The 19,568-nt window shown below is 39.9% G+C and overlaps 1 long non-coding RNA gene across 1 annotated transcript; it reads left to right on the top strand.

Moving 5' to 3' along the window:
* Nucleotides 1-241: 241 nt before the first annotated feature.
* Nucleotides 242-13,172, top strand: LOC123460788. The gene is made up of 3 exons (XR_006637196.1): nt 242-320; nt 9,450-9,550; nt 12,620-13,172. It is a non-coding gene; the product is annotated as an uncharacterized LOC123460788 (long non-coding RNA).
* Nucleotides 13,173-19,568: the final 6,396 nt, after the last annotated feature.

Below are 19,568 nucleotides of genomic sequence, written 5' to 3'. Positions count from 1 at the left end.
GTGCATGTGGGGGCCGAGGGGAGGGTGTCAGGAGGACTGTCTGCCTGACCCCGACTCCTTTCTTCCCCGCTTGCAAAACTTCGTTTGCAGTTTTTAGCGCAGGGTGGGAGAATTTTGAACAAGTTCAGCCTAACGGAAGAAACCGCGGGGAGAGCGCTCCGAGGAGGTGGGGTTCCCCAGCTCCGCCTCACACCCCGGGGCGGGGAGTTGGGGCGGTGGGTGGGAGCCATTCTGAGTCGTGCTGGAAGTCAGGTCCCAGATTTTCGAAGCAGCCTTGGGGCTCTTCGCAGTCCAGCTTTCTGCTGCCTGGGGAGTTCAAGGTGTGTTCTCTCTTCTTGCTTTTTTCGAGTGTCCGAGCTGCGAGTTCATCGAACGGTCTGAAATATTTATCATGTTTCTTTCCAGTTACATAAGTGTCGCCTGTGGAGTTTTCCACATGTTAAAACTCTACAGCTGCCCTTTGTCAAGTTTATTTTTGGTCTACTGTGCTTTTAAAAAGGGAAACCCATTATGAATGGTCTATTGCATGCCTTAAAACTGTCCTGCACTTAACGTCGCAAACACAAAGGCTAACTGGCGGCTTTCATAGTTACTCCCAGGGACTAAAACTGTCTGGTGAATTCAAAATTTTCGGGTCTGGAAGGCCATTCCCGGCACAAAATTTCTGGCACAAAATTTTAAAGATTAGTTTTTGTAAGGTAAAATTAAAGAAAAAAAAATATGTCTCTCAGATAGATAGATAGTGGTGGATGAAGACCTATAAAGAATTCAGCCATCTCAGTGGACAAAGGGGACAAGAGTTTAGATATGCAGAGCCGAGAGGAATGAGGCATCCCCGTGTTGCCCTGGCAACAGTGATGGAAGCTTATGCCCAGTGGGGAGGGGCAGGAGGAAGGGGACAGAGGATGCAGAGGCCCTGGAAAGGAAAGGCACAAATGACGAAATGTTGAAGCTTGTAGTCCTGGCAAGGAAAGCGTATAGACTTAGGGCTCCTCTTAGGCTAGTTTCTGGGCAATAGCAATATATACATATATTAATGTTTTTGGAGTCATTTTCCCTCATTCTTTCTACAACTATGTCTTTTTTTATGCCTGGTGTTTTTTTTTTTTTACTCCTTAAAGAAACACGTAAAAAACGATTCTGTGACATTCTATGTGAGTAATTGACCCAGTCATTTATTTGCTGCCTAACCAAGGCATTTGTCAAATGGATACAGTGTGTCTCTCTAGGGGACAGTGATGAATCAGGCTGAGGCTTTGCTGCTAATAAACTCCCAGTCTTCAGGAGAGAGTGAGACAGTTCCATCTCTAGAGACACAGACTATCATGTAATAACTGTTAGGGAAGGACAAAAAATAATCTCAGCTGATTTTATTTCATACTTTCACAGTGATAGAGTTAAAGTACACGATATTGAATTGATTCTTCAATAACTAGGTAAGGGAGGAAATTTTACTTCACAGATGAGAAAACCGGGCTGAGGGATTCTACATGCTTTGTTCAAGGTCAGGGACAAGGGGTGGTCTCTCTGATGGGGATGGGGGTCAATGTCTTATATACTAGGCCTTGGGAAATGGAACACATTGAAAGGAAAGAAATAAATGACAGGCATACTAAATAGAGCAAACAGCAAAAGACAAGAGATCTAAAATGATGGCTTGCTTAGGAAAAGCCGGATTTTATGGGGCAAAAGTATATATGGAATTGAAATGAGAACAGCCGAGGTGGTGGTGATGGAAAAGCAAGAAGTTAGATTATGTATGTCCTCCAGTATCATTACTGCCATTTATAGACATTATGCTGTTAGGAAGGAAGTGTTTGAAAGCAATAGGTTAGAGTATGAAAAAGATTTATATTAATTAACATTCATTAATTATTTTGTTTAGACAGAGTCTTGCTATGTATTCAGGTTGGTCCTGAAATTGTGATCCTTCTGCTTCTGCCACTATACTCAGCCTCTAGATCCAGGTGGCTACAGAAATTTGAACTTAATTGTATTTAAATTTCAGTACCCTTGATTTACAAGCATGTAAGACTTATATCGTGGGCTACCTGCATGGTCCAGGAAGTGAGATGTGCCAAGTATGAGTGGAGAGGAAGTTTGCAGTCAGCTGCATCTCGACCTGTGTTTCTTCTACTGGGCATTTTTCAAAGTATTGAAACACTGAAAAGAAGGTCCCTACATCTGAGCGTTTGCACAAGTTACATTTATGAGTATAAGAATGCAAAATCAAAGCTCTTCCAAGAAATAATTACTACAGTGAAGAGGGTGGGGGAAGACTACAGAAGCGATATGAGTCCATGCTGACTTAGCCCAGTCCAGGGAAGGTAGAATTCAAGGCGATGAAACAAAATAACTAAGTGGTACATGTCAATATACTCTTCTTTATCCAAGTTTTCTTTTGGTTGTTACCATTATTAATAGAGCTTATTACAAGGGTGACAAGATAGATGGGCAGTCTCACAACCAACAAACTATGATTTTGTTAGAAAGTATTTTAATAGGTATTTTAGGATATTTTTCTTCTATACTAAAAAATTACACTAAAATATATCCATATTCTCACTATCATATACTGGTTGATTATAGTAGCAGAAGAAACAGCGTTCCATCAGAAACGTTAAGTTTTTCTGGTCTACCACAAGCAGGTTGGGAAGATTCCTGGTACAATATCTCATGGCCACTTCATCTCTGCAGTATTATTCTCTAGTGCTGTCGTTCCAACATACAATGGATATTGACAAACAAACGTTAGGAAATCTTAATCAGCATCTCACCATGGTGGAGAGTAGGGGGAAGAAATTTGTAAGGTCATTAGGAAAGAGCCCTTAAGAGTTCTGTATCTTGCGCTGGAGAGATTGCTTAGTGGTTAAGGCACTTGCCTGCAAAACCCAAAGGCCCAGGAACTATTCCCCAGGACACACGCAAAGGTGGCACATGTGTCTGGAGTTTGTTTTCAGCGCCTGGAGGCCCTAGCATGCATATTCTCTATGTGTCTTCTCTCTCTCAAACAAACAAACAAACAAATAAACATTTGAAAAAGACTTAGCCATCTTGCTTTTTTTTTTTTTCTTAGCTACAGTGCAGCTACTCTTTTTGGCTTTTGTCCTTGCTTTAAAAATATAACAGTTCAAGTGACCATTATTGTTAAGACAGAAATTTTGGGAACACTAGAGAAGAAGGCTCACAGCTGGATGTGAGATACCCAAGCTGACCAGACAACAGGAAGGACATGGCTCTGGGAAAAGCAACAAATCTAGGCTTGACAGGCTTTTACTAGAACCCATGAAGCTGTAACCCCCGACTTGTTTTCTTTTTTGCAATCAAAACTTCCAAAAGGGCAGGTATGCACTGAACCCTTTCCCTTGCCCAGTCACAGAAACTAAATGTGAATCATTCCCTGATTGGAAAACAAACACTTGAACATCTCATGGAGACTGATGACTGGGCCAGAACTTTACTTCGCCATACCTCAGTCAAGTCATTTTGAAAATCAACTTATTTCCTTAGCCAGAAAGCCTTATAAACCCCAAGACAAAAACATTCATTGGTAACTTTTCCTTGGGTCCCCTCTCCTGTGGATTTTTCTCATATGAGAACTACTCTGCTTTTTCTTATTTTTATATTTATTTATTTATTTATGATATTTTTTGTTGTTGTTGTTTTTTGAGGTAAGGTTTCCCTCTAGCTCAGGCTGACCTGGAATTCACTATGTAGTCTTAGGGTGGCCTTGAATTCACAGCAATCCTCCTACCTCTGACTCCCAAGTGCTGGAATTAAAGACATGTGCCACTGTGCCCAGCTTATTTTATATTTATTTATTTATTAGAGAGAGTGAGAGAGACAGAGAGGCAATGGACATTCCAAGGCTTCTAGCCACTAAAAATGAACTCCAGATACATGCACCACCATGTGCATCTGGCTTATGTGGGTTCTGGGGAGTTGAACATGGGTCCTTAGCCTTTGTAAGCAAACACCTTAACCACTAAGCAATCTCTCCAGCCCAACTCTACTTTTTCTATTCTATACTCTGATTTATCTATGTGATAAGGTTTTTCTTTGGGTAATAAAATTTCTCTCTTTGAACTCATTCTTCATGGTCTGTGACATTCATTCTTTAATTCTGTGAGATAATGAATTCAGAGCCAGTGACTCAGTCGAGCTTTGGTGACCATTGAGATTTCAGCACCCTAGTTCCTAAGGTTAAGGCTGAGAGAAGATCTTGTCATTGACAGTAAGGGCCATTTTAATAGACTAGGAACTATGTTTTAAGAAAAAAAAATGTTGAAAGAACTGGGAAGTATTAAGTTAGAGAGAAGATGGTTTGGAGGGAATGTGGCTGTTCTTTTCATACATGTGAGAGCATGTCATGGGTAGAAGCTACTCCAAGGGATTGTTTTTAGGACCAGGAGACATAAATATGATTCCCTGAATGGAAAATGTCCAAAAATACAATGAGCAGCCTAGAGACAAAAATGAGTGTTCTCCCTTCTCAAATGCTTAAGCACAAACTGTCTAGCCACAGATGCTAAAAGACTGTCAAGTGTAATAGCCAAGAATGGAAAATCTGCCACTGGAATGTCTGGATGTTTTTCTGGGCTCCTTCTGTGTCTCTCACTAGCTGCTTACAGCCCAAGATCTCCATACCTAGCTCACAAATCCTTATGGATGTTCATAGATGTGAAATAACATATAGTAAGAATGAGGACAGGTATTAGCATTTCTTATAATTGTTGTCTAAATGCCATAGACTTCTGTACAGAGTAAAAAGATCTATCAAAGTTCCTTCAAGTTCTAAGAGTCTTTTCTCTTATGGTGGATGATTTCTTTCCAGTAGTTAATTTTCACTAGTTTCCTACTTTTTCCTCTTTGTGGAAGTATACGGTATGTTATAATAGAATATGAGAGTTTTCACCACCAAACTATGCTCTAACCACTTAGGTTTATGTCCACATAATAATGCTATTTTCATTTTGGGTTAGAGAAGCTTCTCTTTTCAGGTGTCAATGATCACTGGGGTTCTCAAAATGGCTATAGTGATGAAAAGAAGTGAAAATGGTTCTTCAGCACTCAGTGAGACATCTCTATCACACCTTTCAAGGCTCAGGGTTCATAGTGGAAGAAGTAGCAAAAAGAATGTAAGAGCCAAAGGAAGAGTGTGACTGCTTACACTACTGTTCCAAACACAAAATGGCCTTGATATTCATGACTTCACAGTGGCTGATACTACCTACACAAGACCTTCAAAACAATAAGAAAAAAAATAATGACATCAAAACAAAAAGGGACACGAACGAGCAAGAAGAAGGTATTCAATGGAGGATACATTTGGGAGGGGGAAATCAGGTTGTCGGGAGGAAATTATCATGGTTTACTGTCTGTACTTACAAAATTAATTGACATCTTCCATGTTTTTCCAATTATGAGTTGGAAGTTATTTATTTTGGTTTTGAGGTAGGGTCTCACTCTAGCCCACGCTGACCTGGAATTCACTATGGAGTGTCATGGTGGCCTCAAACTCACGGTGATCCTCCTACCTCTGCCTCCCGAGTGCTGGGATTAAAGGCATGCACTACCACGCCCGGCTGGAAGTTCTTGATCGGTGAGTACATCTTGATTTAAAAGTAACTGAGATAAATATTGAGTCTTGTTCTTAAGTCTATAAAAGCAAAGTAATACAAAGCATAGGAAGTATAACTTCATGAGACCACAATACACTCATATAAAAATCATATGCTAACTGATTGCACCACTGGAGCTCCATCCACAGTACACTCAATGTCAAGCATACCATTGAGACTGCTCAAAATGCAAAAAAAAAAAAAAAAAAAAAAAGTCTCATGCTTCCCTGGGATCCAGAAGGAAGATCACAAGTCTTGCTATATCCAGCACTGGTCAGAAATGGCTGACATCTTGGCTTATAATGTAGAAAATATATTTTATCAAAACTGAAGACAAATGGCAATGGTTGGTGGGAGTGGAAAGGAAACTCACAACTATGTTAATGATTAAAGGTGAGAAAACCCCCACAATGAAGATACAACCAGGGGAGAGTACCAGCTCAGCTCAAACATCTCAAAAGCTACCATGAAGAAGATAGAATGAATTCATTTTGCATGACGTCTCCAAGGACAGCTAATATGAAAGGAATTTAGTAGATGGCCAAAATATTTTTCCAGCCAATTTTCTTCTTTGTAGATGTAATTACCTTCTTGTTGTGTGGACAAAGCACTTGACCAAAAGTAGATGATTGAGGAAAGTCTTTATTCTGGCTTACCATCTCTAGGGAAAGATCATGATGGCAGGGGAAAGCATGGCATGAGCAGAACCTGGAATCACCTGTGCCACAGCAGGTGGAAATAGCAGTAAGAGAGTGAGCCCAACTGTGGCAAGTGGGAACTGGCTAGAACACTCTTTTTTTTTTTTTTTTCCAGGTAGGGTCTCACTCTAGCCCAAGCTGACGGGGAATTTACTATGGAGTCTCAGGGTGGCCTCGAACTCATGGCGATCCTCCTACCTCTGCCTCCCGAGTGCTGGGATTAAAGACATGCACCACCATGCCCATCTAGAACACTCTTAAGCTGAACCCCAACAATGCATCTCCTCCAACAATGCTGTACCTCCCAAATAGCCATCATCTGGGGACCAAACATGCAGAACATGTAGTTTGGGGGGCACTTAATTCAAACTACCACAGTGGAAAACAAGCAGTTTTCTAGATCATTGTAGCAAGTTAAAATTGAGAAACTGCCAAAGCAAAAATAATTGTGAACATGTGGCCTTGGAAACATGCTTTCATTTTTATATGTGAAAATTTTATTTATATATATATATATATATATATATATGTATGTATATATGTGTGTGTGTGTGTGTGTGTGTGTGTGTGTGTGTGTGTGTGTGTATGTATACGTATATATATATATAGGTAGGCTCTCACTCTGGTCCAGGCTGACCTGGAATTCACTATGTAGTCTCAGAGTGGCTTCAAACTCATGGTGGTCCTCCTACCTCTGCCTCCCGAGTGCTGGGATTAAAGGCGTGGGCCACCATGCCTGGCTTGAAAATAATATTTTTATTTATTTGCAAGGGAGAGAGAGAAAGAGAAAGATCATGAATGAGTGTACCAGGGCCTCTTGCCATGGCAAATGAATTCCAAATATAAGCACCACTTTGTGTATCTGGCTTTACATGGGTACTGAGGAATCAAACCCAGGTTATCAGGCTTCACAAGCAAACACATTTGACCACTGAGCAATCTCTCCAGTCCATGAAAATTATTCTAATGAAATTTTCTTAGGAGAAAACAAGCATTTGACATTGTGAAACAAAGGATGGGCAGACATCAGTTAATCTATAGGCATTGAACCAGTCACTGTAGCTTGAACATATAGTTTCCAACTCCATCCCACCATTCATCTGTCACTGCATAGTTCAAAAAATGAGGCTCAATGTGTTTAAATAATTTCGTTGAGATCTTATAGCAAGATAAGAAAAGAGTCAGGACTTGAATAAACAACATGTTTTTCCTGTATAGTTTCCAGGTCAGCACAGATTTCTCCACCCCTTACATATATGAATCTGCCTTCTTGTATCTAACTGGACACAGGTTATTCCTTATGTTCCCCCAGAGAACCCTTGCCTAGGAAAACAACACTTTGTATATGCCCTCAGTTAAAAAGTGGCAGAGAGTATAAGATCTCTCTATGGGTAAAAGGGAACTGTGCAGTTTAACTTGACTTTTGGTTCAGGGCTTATGTAATCCAAATGAGAGGTCACTCTAAGGATTTGGGAAAGATTAGGTGATTCTTCCATTTGATCCCTGTTCCATAGAATGCTCATAAAGATAATGATGGATTCTTCTGGCCAGATGGGAGGGTGGCTATTAATGTTGATGGACACTGGTTACAGTATGTGTGGCTTTGAAAGGACTGAAATCATGACAGGTTCAGAAACTAATGCCTGATTCCATTTCCATTGTATTAAAAAAAAAAAAAATTCAGTCCCTTACATCCTCACGCATAGAATGAACTGGGAAAAAGTAAGCATGAACATTAAAAAAACTATTGAAAAAGTAGTTGTGCTTGGGTATGGTGGTATGCACCTAAAATTGTAATCCTGGCACTCAGTAGGCAGAGCAGGAGAATCAGGAGATACAGAAGAGGATGGGATATATAAGTAGATTGCTTCAGTAGAAAGGATGCAGAGTTGCCTGGTTATATACAGAGACTTGTAATGAGTGCTGCAACAGGAGAATGAGCACTAAGAAGAAGGCCAAGAGGAAGAGGATGGAGTCCATATAATGCTCCTCCTTGAAGTCCTCAGTGGTTCTTAGAAGCTTTTACAATAAAATCAGACATCACAGAGAGCTCCATCCTTTCTGCTCATCACGCTCCCACAGAGCCTTTGTACATGGTCCCTCTTTGTAGTTGATTCTTCAGTCTTTTTAAAAATTTAGTATTACATAGCACTAATTCAATATTTTCTACATATTAAGCTCTATGCTAAAGTCTTTTCATACATAAAACTTAATTCCTCATAACAATCCTACTAAATAAGGAAGTATTTCCATCTTATAGGCAAGGTAATTCAGACACAGGGTTTGAGCAATGTGCTGGAATTATCACAGTTTAGGAGGCTTGTTGTTCATTGAACATTTGCATCCTGCCCCAGATTCTTAAGTTGAAGTCTTAATGCTCAAGGTGACTATATCAGGAGGTGGAGCTTTTGGGAGGTAATTACTTCATGAAGGCAGAGCCCACATGAGCAGGATTAGTTACTTTACAAGAGGAAATGGCAGGCCTTGTTTCCTTTCTCTGTTCTCTTAAGTACAGAGTACAAGAAAATGGCCATCCATTGTGGGAACAAACTATAAGAATGAAATATGAGAATGAACTATGGGAAAGAACTGTGAGACTATTTCTTCTGGGCTTTACAAAAGATTTTTCTGAGAATATTGCTATAAGATGCTTTATCTGCTAAATTCCTGCCTTGTAACTTGCCCTGAAGTTAATCTTACAACCATGTAATCCAGCTGCTTAAAGCAATGTGGCTAAATTTCCTCTGCCTTGGTATACTTTGGCCTGAGCAGCACAGATGACCAATATTGGCAAGGAATGCTTAGGGGTGCTGACTGCTCTTAAGCTATTCTCATTGCCCAATTTCCTTAGTGGCCTGGTTGCACTCTCGACCCAGAGCAAGTTTGCATGCATGAGAAGTGCTGTCCATAGTGTTGAAGACAACATGATCAGTAAGAAATTGCTTACAGAGTTACCACAGATCTGCTAAAGACAAGGGGTGGGTTTAGAGTGTTTACATCTGTGAATGGTGTGTATATGCACGTGTGCTCTGGATGAGCAGAGTCCAACAGGTCATATCCCCAAATCTCTTCCTTGAACAAATGTTTCGGCATCATCTGAAGTCAAAACTTCTTCCCTTTGCTCTTGCAGTGTCCAACTTGTTCACGTATTCCTGGCTTTTGGCTGTTTAATAAAGACACCAGCGAGTGCCTGTCATTGGAAGCTGTAGCCACAGACTTCTCAGAGCAGTGGTGAGGGCAGATGCAGTGCTTCACCCGTGGTTTAAATTATTCCTAATGCCTCCTTTGTGTCCTTCTCTCGGGCTCTGCTGTAACAAGCAGCTAGCATGGTTCTAGGTAACTCCAAGGGTTAGTTTTTCTCTCTGTCAGACTGTGCTATAGACATGGCTAGCCCACTGCTGGGTAACTCCAAGGGTTAGTTTCTTTTACTTCAGGTTCTGCTTCTAGAAGCAATTGGCCCACTCTTGGATAAATGACTCTATGGACCATTTTCTCTAAATCCATGGCTATATGCCTCCCTCCCCTTCACACACACAACTGGACAGTGAACCTTACCAGATTCCTAATTTGCTAACACTGACACTGGACTTCTCATCCTCCAGAAACTATTAGAAATAAGTGCCTCCTCCAACCCCCTCTATGGCATTCTGTTACAGTAACTTGGAGGGATTTTGGAAGAGTGGAGTGGGGTCTGGTGCCACCACATCTGCCTGCCTGCAGACCCACTGTACTTAAGCAAACCTGAAGTGTGAAGCACTTCTTACTCTGCCCATCTCATCATCAAAGTCCCCCCCCCACACACACACACACTTGCCCCTGAGGTCTCTTGCAACAGTGGAAACTGTTGACACGGAACAGAATGTTGCCTTTTCACCCCCAAAGATTTAGGAATTCTGCTGTGTTCTTGGATCTAGCCACTGTAAAGCAGGTGGATGGTTTTAATCTTTCTGGAGTGCTCTTTTTGGCTTATGATAAGTAGCTAACTTCCATAGAAGCAGAGGATTAACACTTAGTTTCACAGCTGATGACACCACGACAATATGCTCTCCATTCCGTAAAACACGATGTTACTTTCTTTGGAGAAGTTAGAAAAAAGAGGATATTTTCTCATGCAGCACTTGCTCATTTTAATTTATGACTTAATTTTAAGACTTACCTTGTGCAGTATAGAAATAAATGCTCTTAGAAATGAGAATAATTCTCAAAAACAGTCTTTGTCTTGGAAAGGCAATGATATAAAGAAAGCCAGTCTGTTGATCTTTGAAGTGCTATGAATTGTCACAGACACTGAAGTTCAAATGCTTTCCTATTGGCTTGGAGCCAGGGGCCACAATGCCAGGGAACTATAAAGACTCTGAGGTGGATGGTGTCTCACAGCAGGATGCATGTGAGAGGCCGGGTGGAAGTAGCCATCTACGTTATCTTTCCTGGAATAAGGACTAAACATCCTAGAACGCTGAAAATCAAAGATGCAGCTATACTGGCCATACCAGAGGCAGTCTCTTGATGCCTCAGACACACCCTCAGTACCTCTGGAACTGTGGTTATTCTTGCATAAGAAACTGTACTTACATATGGAAGTTTAAATATGTTTTCAACTGTAAAACTAAAATGCACTTGTATTTGAATCTTCAAATTCAGAAATAAATAATAATTTTTCATTAGAAAACCATATTGTGAAGTAGTCAATATGACAAACAACTTGCACTTATCTATATGAGTTAGTCAAGGATGTTTGAAGAAGAAAGGTATATAGGGAGGTAAAAAGAAGAGATACCTTGACTGTGGTATATGATTTAGGGTTTATAGAAGTGTCTCTTTTCTCTTCTGATTATTCTCTTACCACTTCTTATAACCCTTCCTTCCTTCTTTCCTTTTCTCTCCTCTTCACTCCCCTCCCCTCTCTTTTCCTTTCCTTTCCTCTCCTCTCCTTTCCTTTCTTTTTCCTTTCTTTCCTTCCTTCCTTCCCTCCCTGCCTTCCTCCCTTCATGCATTCAAAATTCCAACATATTGGCTTAGATTCTTAAGAAAAAGCAGTTTAGCCAAATGCTTCCACAGCATTTCCTAATGACAAAACCTTCAGGCATTAGTCTAACTTGACCACAGTTAGCATCAATAGTTAAAGATAAATGAATCATGGTTTATTGTCTATAATTATGGAAGTTGAAAATAAAAGTTAATTAAGGCTGGAGAGATACCTTAGAGGTTAAGGCACTTGCCTGCAAAGCCAAAAGATCCAGTTTCGATTTCCCAAGACCTATATAAGCCAGGGTGGCACATGTATCTGGAGTTGGTTTGCAGTAGCTGGAAGCTCCAGCACACCCATTCTCTTCTGTCTCTCTTTCTCTCTCTCTTTCTTCCTCTTTCTCTCTCAAATAAATAAATAAAAGTAATTTTAAAAATAAAATAAACTTTTAAAAGAGATGAAAGAGAGTTTTGCTTTCTGTTGTCAAGCACCCTGTGGGGGAAAAAGACCCAAAATGTAAACTCTTAACTGTTCCTTTGACCTAGTCTAAAAAGTGCAAGTTTTTTTTTTTTTTTTCTTCTTCAGTCCTATTAGGAGAATGGTGACAGGAATAATAGCGAAAGCATTTGTGCACTAGAGATGACATATTTTATTCTTAAAAGTTTTAGTTAAGTAAAATTCATCAGTTATATAAGAAAATATTATTCTTAAAAGATATAGCATGATGAATCAGAGATGGAATGTCATGCTGTCTGTAATTTATATTAAAATATTTCAGAAAAATTAAGTAGCAGCAAAATGTGGCAATTGTTAACCTAGGGCTTTAGTTTGTTAAGACAAAATACTATAAACCACATAGCTCAGAAGCAACAGAAATAAATTTGTCACAACTTTGTGGCCTTGAAGTTCATAGTCAAGACAGGGGAAGATTCAGTGTCTACTGCGGACACACAGTGGGGTACAGAGGTGCCTTTTCATGGCATCCTGAGATGGTAGAAGAGACAAGCCAGATCTCCAGGGTCTCTGACAGGAACACTAATCTCATTTTTGAGAGCTCTGCCCTGTGAACTAAACACTTTGCATTGGCTTTACTCTAATACTGTCATATTGGGAATAAGTTCAGCATAGTAATTATGGGAGTACAACTTTCTGACCAGAGCAGAGGCTGGAGGTGGGCACATGCATTCATCATGTGATCTTTTCCTTTTGTCCTACATGCCTGCAATGTTTCAAACACATAAAAATTATTTAAAAAAAAACCCTCATCTCCATAAATAATAAATCTAAGTATACTGAGTTACCCCATGCCTTTCTTCTTTGTGCTTAATTTTCAGTTCTCCAGAATTATGAAACTGCACCTCTCTGAAGAAGCCACATCTCTCTTTAAGATCCTGACCTTGGCCTCATGGAACACTGTGATTATGGAAGGATGAATTGTTACAGGTTTACACACAGGATTATCTTGGGTTGTCTCTGATCCTTTAAGAATACTTTCTTTGACTTTTATATCTAACCAAATGTACTTGTGATTCCCAGTTAAAGTTCTCACAATTTACTCTAAGCTTAGCAGATGTCTGTCCTTTACTAATCCCAAAGCTAAGGAAACTATGACGACACCTGAGACGTGTAGAAAACATTTCCCTGCATTGCTATATCCGAGTGCCTAATGCCCCTACTAGTGTATTTTCAAGTGTATGGATTTATGGTTTCTCTCTTTGTAAGTTTAATGTCACTTCTTTGACAGTGGAACATGCAACTCAGGGTAATTTAAATCTGTGTTCCTGGGCCATGGCTACTCATAATTTGGCTCAAAATAAACCATTGTCTTTGTTTCATTGAAGCAATTATTTTACATCAACAAAACAATAAAAATAGAGAAGCTCTTTAGATTATGTTCCTGTCTCTATTTACTTGATCTAACCAAAATGACCACATTTAAAACAGCTTTCATTTTACAGAGAGCTTGGTGAAAAGTTGAAAGATCAGTTAACTGGGGGCAAAAACAGAAGCTTTATTGTTCGCTGTTTTTATCTTGTTCTCTGCAATGATGTCTGATGTGCTTGGTTTGGGAGAAAGACAAGCACAAGGACAGAGGTCACAGGGGAGGTGGCCAGTGGTCTTCCAGGGAAGACAGGGCTGCTCTGCCACGGAGTGGCTGCAGGTTGCTGAGGAGCAGGGTGTGATTCATAGGCAGCTCATTAGAGAAAATGAAGAGAAGTCCTCCATCTAATTAGCAGGGTTAAGGAGAGAGGGGAGGAGAGATGGGGGAGGTCACCCATGCAGCGAGTTACTGGGGGAGAACAAAAGACACATGCTTCAATATGTGTTAAAATCTTTACTCCCTCTGTGCTGGCAAAACCAACCTCCAGCCCCCGCTGGTTCTCCCTGAGGACCGTCTTCCTGTGCCAAGGCCCTCTGCTGCTGCATGCGTAGCGCTGCCCTCCTTCCTTGTCTGAGTTGTGTAGGTGAACTGTCAACGTTTTGTGCAGTTAACACAAAACACATAGCTTTCACGTCAAAGGGAATAAGAAATAGTTTATTCTGGAGCCAAATATGAGTGACCTTGGACCAGGAATATAGATTCAGGTTACCCCCAAATCATACTATCAGTTTCATGAAGGTTTTACAGTTGCAGAAAAAAAGGAAGGCATAAATGGAGGCACTTTTCAAGTGCAGTGGAAACATCCAGAGGGCAGGTAACAGCTAAGCAGGAAAATTTCTGCTATGGGCTTTAGATGTTATCTGATGAAATTTTTGACCTTTGAGTTGGTGGCAGCTGGTGATACATTCCAAAAAGGTTTTATCTGATTATTTGAGAGTTACAGGATGTTGATCAGACATAGAAATGGGCAATAAATGGCCATTTAGGGGCTAGAGGTAGACCAAAGTAACTTGGCTCTGATCCTGCAATACTCCATCTCTCTTGTTTAAAATCACTCACCAGCCAGACAAGGTAGTTCATGCATTTAATCCCAGCACTCAGAAGGCAGAGGTAGGAGAATTACTATGAGTACCAGACCAACCTGAGGTTACATAGTGAATTTCAGGTCAGCCTGGGCTACAGCGAGACCCTACTTCAACACCAACAACAAAAAAATCAGGGCTAGAGAAATTGCGTAGTGGTTAAGGTTTGCTTGCAAAGCCAAAGGACCAGGTTTGATTTACCAGGACCCATGTAAACCAGATACACAAGGGGGCACATGCATATGGAGTTCATCTGCAGGGGCTGGAGGCCCTGGCAAACCCATTTTCTCTATCTTCCTTTCTCTCTCTCTCAAACAAATAAAATAAGATAAGATAAAATAATTTTTAGTAACTCACAATGCCTTCCTTTCCTAAACATTCACAATAAAAGAAAAACCATGCCCCCTGAGACTGATGAGGTGTCTCTGATTAAAGAGATTTGCTCTGTAAACTGTGCCAACTGGAGTTTGGAAGGCTGGCACCCATGTAAACCAGAAGCAAAGTCGTGCATGAGTCTGTGATCCCAACACACCTTAGGCAATAGGAAAGGGAGACCGTCAGGAGAATCACAAAGCTCATGGGCCAGCTAGTTCTGTCCTACCCAGTGCTGAATAACAAATGAGGGCGACCCTGTCTCCACAGACCAACCCACACCATACCTTCACATACACTGTGGAACACATTTGCCTATATACACAATACATACACCCCCACAAGATTTTTTTAAATGCCCTTAGCTCTGGTCCAGGAGATATGTCCATCTGCTACATAGCTTTGCTACTGGTAGTTGTGGGAACTTTTCCAAGGACCTGGTCCTTTAGCTAGCTAGCATCTGAGACAGCTCTATAAAGCCTTTTATTTCTAGGTTCCCTCAGGCCCAAGAGTCTTAGTTTAACACAGTAACTATAACTTTTTCTGCTACTGAAAATAACATGCTTAAGGAAGAGCTGTATTTAAGGATGATTGCTATTGTTTGGTTTTCTTACTGTATGAAATCTGGATACTTATTCTAGATCAATATTTCTCAATGGAAGTTGATATTGCCTCTGTTTATGTAAAACACAACTGATAGAGGTTAGGAGAGATTGTGTAGTGGTTAAGGCACTTGCCTGCAAAGTCTAAGGACCTATGTTCTACTCTCCAGATCCCACATAAGCCAAATGCACAAAGGTTAGGCAAGTGCAAGGTAGCACATGCCCACTAGGTGGCAAAAATGTCTGGAGTTCAATTTCAGTGGCTGAGGCCCTGGCATGCCAATTCTCTCTCTCTCTCTCTCTCTGTAAAATAAAAAAAAAATTAAAAGATGAAGTAGAAAACTGAATGAACTTAATTCTTCCAAGTGATCATCACTACACTTATCATTTAGATTTTATAAAAGAAATGATTGGGTTTCATCACTATGAAGTTTGTTCTTTGCCAAAAGACTCCCCATGTTCTGGTAACTTTTTTTTTATTTTTTATTTTTATTTTTTTAGGTAGAGCTCCATTCTAGTCCAGGCTGACCTGGAATTCACTATGTAGTCTCAGGATGGCCTTGAACTCATGATGATCCTACTACCTCTGCCTCCCAAGTGTTGGGATTAAAGGCATGCACCACCATCTGGCTTATGTTTTGGTAACTTCTGTGCTTCTTTAGTTTAAAGCCATATTGAGGGGCTCCATTCCCAATTCCTGTGTCAGAGTGAGTTAAGCCCATGCTATAGCACCAGAATCTTCTATTTACAAACAATGTTAATGCTATTTGAACATAAACTGTTGATCTTATCTAAGCAGCATCTATTTTAAGTCATGAGTAATAAAAATACAATATAAAGATATATACATACATATATGACTTATTTTAATCAAAACACCTCTAATGTACATCAAATCACTGTAGATTTCTCTTGTCTAGCTGTGCTCTTCCTTTCAAAATAAATATATCAAGGTTTGTATCTTGTTCAGCTTAAACAAAAGGAGGGTTATTTTATTTTATTTTTTAAATTTTAAAAATATTTACTTGTATTTTAATTTATTATTTTATTATTCACAACTTCCATAATTGTAAACAATATTCCATGGTAATTCCCTCCCTCTCCCACTTTCCCCTTTGAAACTCCACTCTCCATCATATCCCCTCCCCATCTCAATCAGCCTCTCTTTTATTTTGATGTCATGATCTTTTCCTCCTATTATGATGGTCTTGTGTAGGAAGTGTCAGGCACTGTGAGGTCATGGATATCCAGGCCATTTTGTGTCTGGAGGAGCACATTGTAAGGAGTCCTACCCTTCCTTTGGCTCTTACATTTCTGCTACCTCTTCTGCAATGGACCCTGAACCTTGGAAGGTGTGACAGATATTTCAGTGCTGAGCACTCCTTTGTCACTTCTTCTCAGTACCATGGTGTCTTTTGAGTCATCTCAAGGTCACTGCCATCTGACAAAAGAAGCTTCTCTAGCCAAAAGTGAGAGAAGAATTAATATATTTTATATATTATATATAAAAAATAATTATATATTATATTATATATAATATATCTTATATATTATATTATATATAATATATCTTATATATTATATATATTATAGATATAAATATAATTAATATACGGTATAAACATTAAGAGAAGTGCTTGCTAGGCAGTTTTGTGAGCATCGTATATACATTTAGCCAGACAGCTGCAGATGTTACACCCCTAGGGCTCATTACTACCCCTGTTGTAGGTTTTCAGTATCAGGGATATATTCTGTCCCATGGAGCCTGCCCCCAGTCAAATTAGAAGGTGGTTGGTTTCCCCCATAACAGACGTGCCACTATTGCACCTGTTTGCTCGTTTGGCCTGGCTGGCCAAATATAAGGCTAGCAGTGTCCACTTCTGTGTATCTTCACTGGTACTTTCTGTCTCTTCCATTGAACTGCATGCAGCATGGCTTTTTCCAGCTTTCTGTCAGATGGTCTACATGGAAGAGGTTTTTAGCTCAGCTCTAGCAGGATTTTTCAGTGATCTTGCAGCCCAAGTATGTGGAGTCTTCAACAATAGGGTCTTAAAATCTATTCCTGGTGGGAAACCAAGAGCCTTGGCAATGGCCTGTAGTGTTTTAGAGTCATCAGGGACCTCCCTGGCCAACAACTCACTGGAAGGTATCCCATATATGGCACTGAAAATTTTCTAGTAACAATATATGGCTCCTGAGTGTTCTATTGTCCAAAAAATTATGTTTTTATATGACTTATTTATATCCTCTTTGATTTTGATTAGGCCTCCCTCCACCTTTCCTTTACTCAGTCTCTTCCCCTGACCTTACTTAGGTCTTTAGACCCCCATTAATCTGTTCTTCTACTTACATATATACAATACCATCCTATTAAGTTGCCCCTCCCTCTCTTTCTATTTCCTTTATGTCTCCTATCTAGCTTGTTGACCTCTGCTACTGAGTTAGGAGGGTTATTTTAAAACCAAGATATTTGCTATTTTAGTTTATGAATTAACAGGCTCTGCTTTTCTTCTAGTAAGATATATGTAGGGAAACATTCCTACTCAAGATTTTATTTAGTAAATGACTGTCTCAGTTCTGATATCTCAAAAAAGCTCTTATCCCTTAAAAGGAAATAAATTAATTAATACTCAAGGCATGATATCTTCTATTCCAGAATGTAGTCTCACACTCAAACAATTGTCCCTGTCTGACAGAAATGGTCCTCTTAGGTCTGTTGTTCCTGAAGTTCAAAGATTGACTTGTTTACTTTCAAGTTTCCTTGAGTAATTGATTGTCTCCAAAGGTATACAGATAAATCAAAATGTTTTAAAATAGAGAGGCCATGACTTTATGCTGCCTCAATTGCTTTTTTTTTTTTTTGACAAATAGCTGTATGTTTGGTAGATATTAGTCACAAAAATTAATTTAGATTTGTTGGTAAAAGATCATTCCAAGAGCAGTTAACATGTTTTGCCTGTACTTACAACTGATATTCAAAGATAAGACATACATGGTTTCTATATTTTAGATATGGCATACAATGTCATCAGGCAACTAGAGTTAAATGTTCAACAGAATTATTTTAAGCCTGTATATCATTATTTAACCAGATCAGATCTATTGTGCTAAAGACAAAGGTTATCGGATGTGCTCTGTGTCCACATTTTCCTGCGGTGTGGTATAATTGTCTTTCTGGGTGTTCAGTAACCATGTGTATAAACCAAAGCCAATGAAGATATTGGGGCTAAAAGTGCAACCAATATTTGGTTCCCTCCTCTTGGGTCAAACAGGCCCCAGGAGATGACAAGACATCTGTAAGTGATGTATCCTGCAGCTCTAGTAAGTCACTTGTTTTCATCATGAAGACCCAGAGATTAGACTCCAACCAGGGGAGCGCCTGCAAGAGGAAGGCCAGAACAATAGAACAGAGGGAAAGATCCTCAATTCTCTCATAGGGTAATATATTTGAATACTTGGTTCCCAGATGGTGGCACTGTTATGAGAAGTGGTGGAACCTTTGGGAAATGGGCCCCAGCTCTGTGTTATTGTGTGTGGGCTTTGAATTTTATACTTTCTTGTTCTGGTCTATGTTCTCTGCTTTTTGGTCCACCAATATATGCCAGCTGCCTCACACTTCTCATCCCAAATGGATTGAGCTGCTCTTAACATCATGCCTTACTTTTCATTATAATACATTATATCTGGTCCTTCTTAAACAACGTAGGCACAATACCTAGTAGGCTGTCTTTGATTTTGGAGGTAACATATTGTACACTTTGGTGTAGTACTGAGGCTCATTTATGAAATGTCTTTATAAAAGCTGCTAGTTTTGAGCGGTGTTTTGTTTACTTTCTTGTTATTATGAAAAAACACGTGGTCAGAAGCAGCTTAATTAAGAACAGAAAACAAAGTAGAGCTGAGGAGATGGGTCTTCCACTAAAGGTGCTGGCTTACAAAGTCTGCCAGCCTGGGTTCAACTTCTCAGCCACCCATGTAAAGCTGGACAGACATTTGCAGTGATAAGAGACTGTTGCACATACATGTGTGTGCACACAACACACACATACACACACAAAAATTTTTTAATAGAAAAAAGAAAGGTGTTTATTTTCAGCTTACAATTTCAAGAGGAAGTTACAAAACCAAGAGAAAGTCCATCTTGGTGAGGAAGGCGTGGTGGTGGGAGCAGGAAGCCAGTTCACATCATCACATCATTGAGGAAGAAGTAGAGAGTAATGAATTCTGAATGCTCAGCTCTCTCCCTCTTGTACAGTCCAGGAACATAGTCCATGGGGTGGTGCTGTCCACATTTAGTGTGAGTCCTCCCATCTCAACTAATCTAATCTAGAAAATCCTTCACAGA

This window comes from Jaculus jaculus, chromosome 5, assembly GCF_020740685.1.
Source record: "Jaculus jaculus isolate mJacJac1 chromosome 5, mJacJac1.mat.Y.cur, whole genome shotgun sequence".
NCBI classification, from domain to species: Eukaryota; Metazoa; Chordata; class Mammalia; order Rodentia; family Dipodidae; genus Jaculus; species Jaculus jaculus.
Note: the sequence above shows the minus strand (reverse complement) of the source record. Positions and strands in the feature narration are given on the sequence as shown.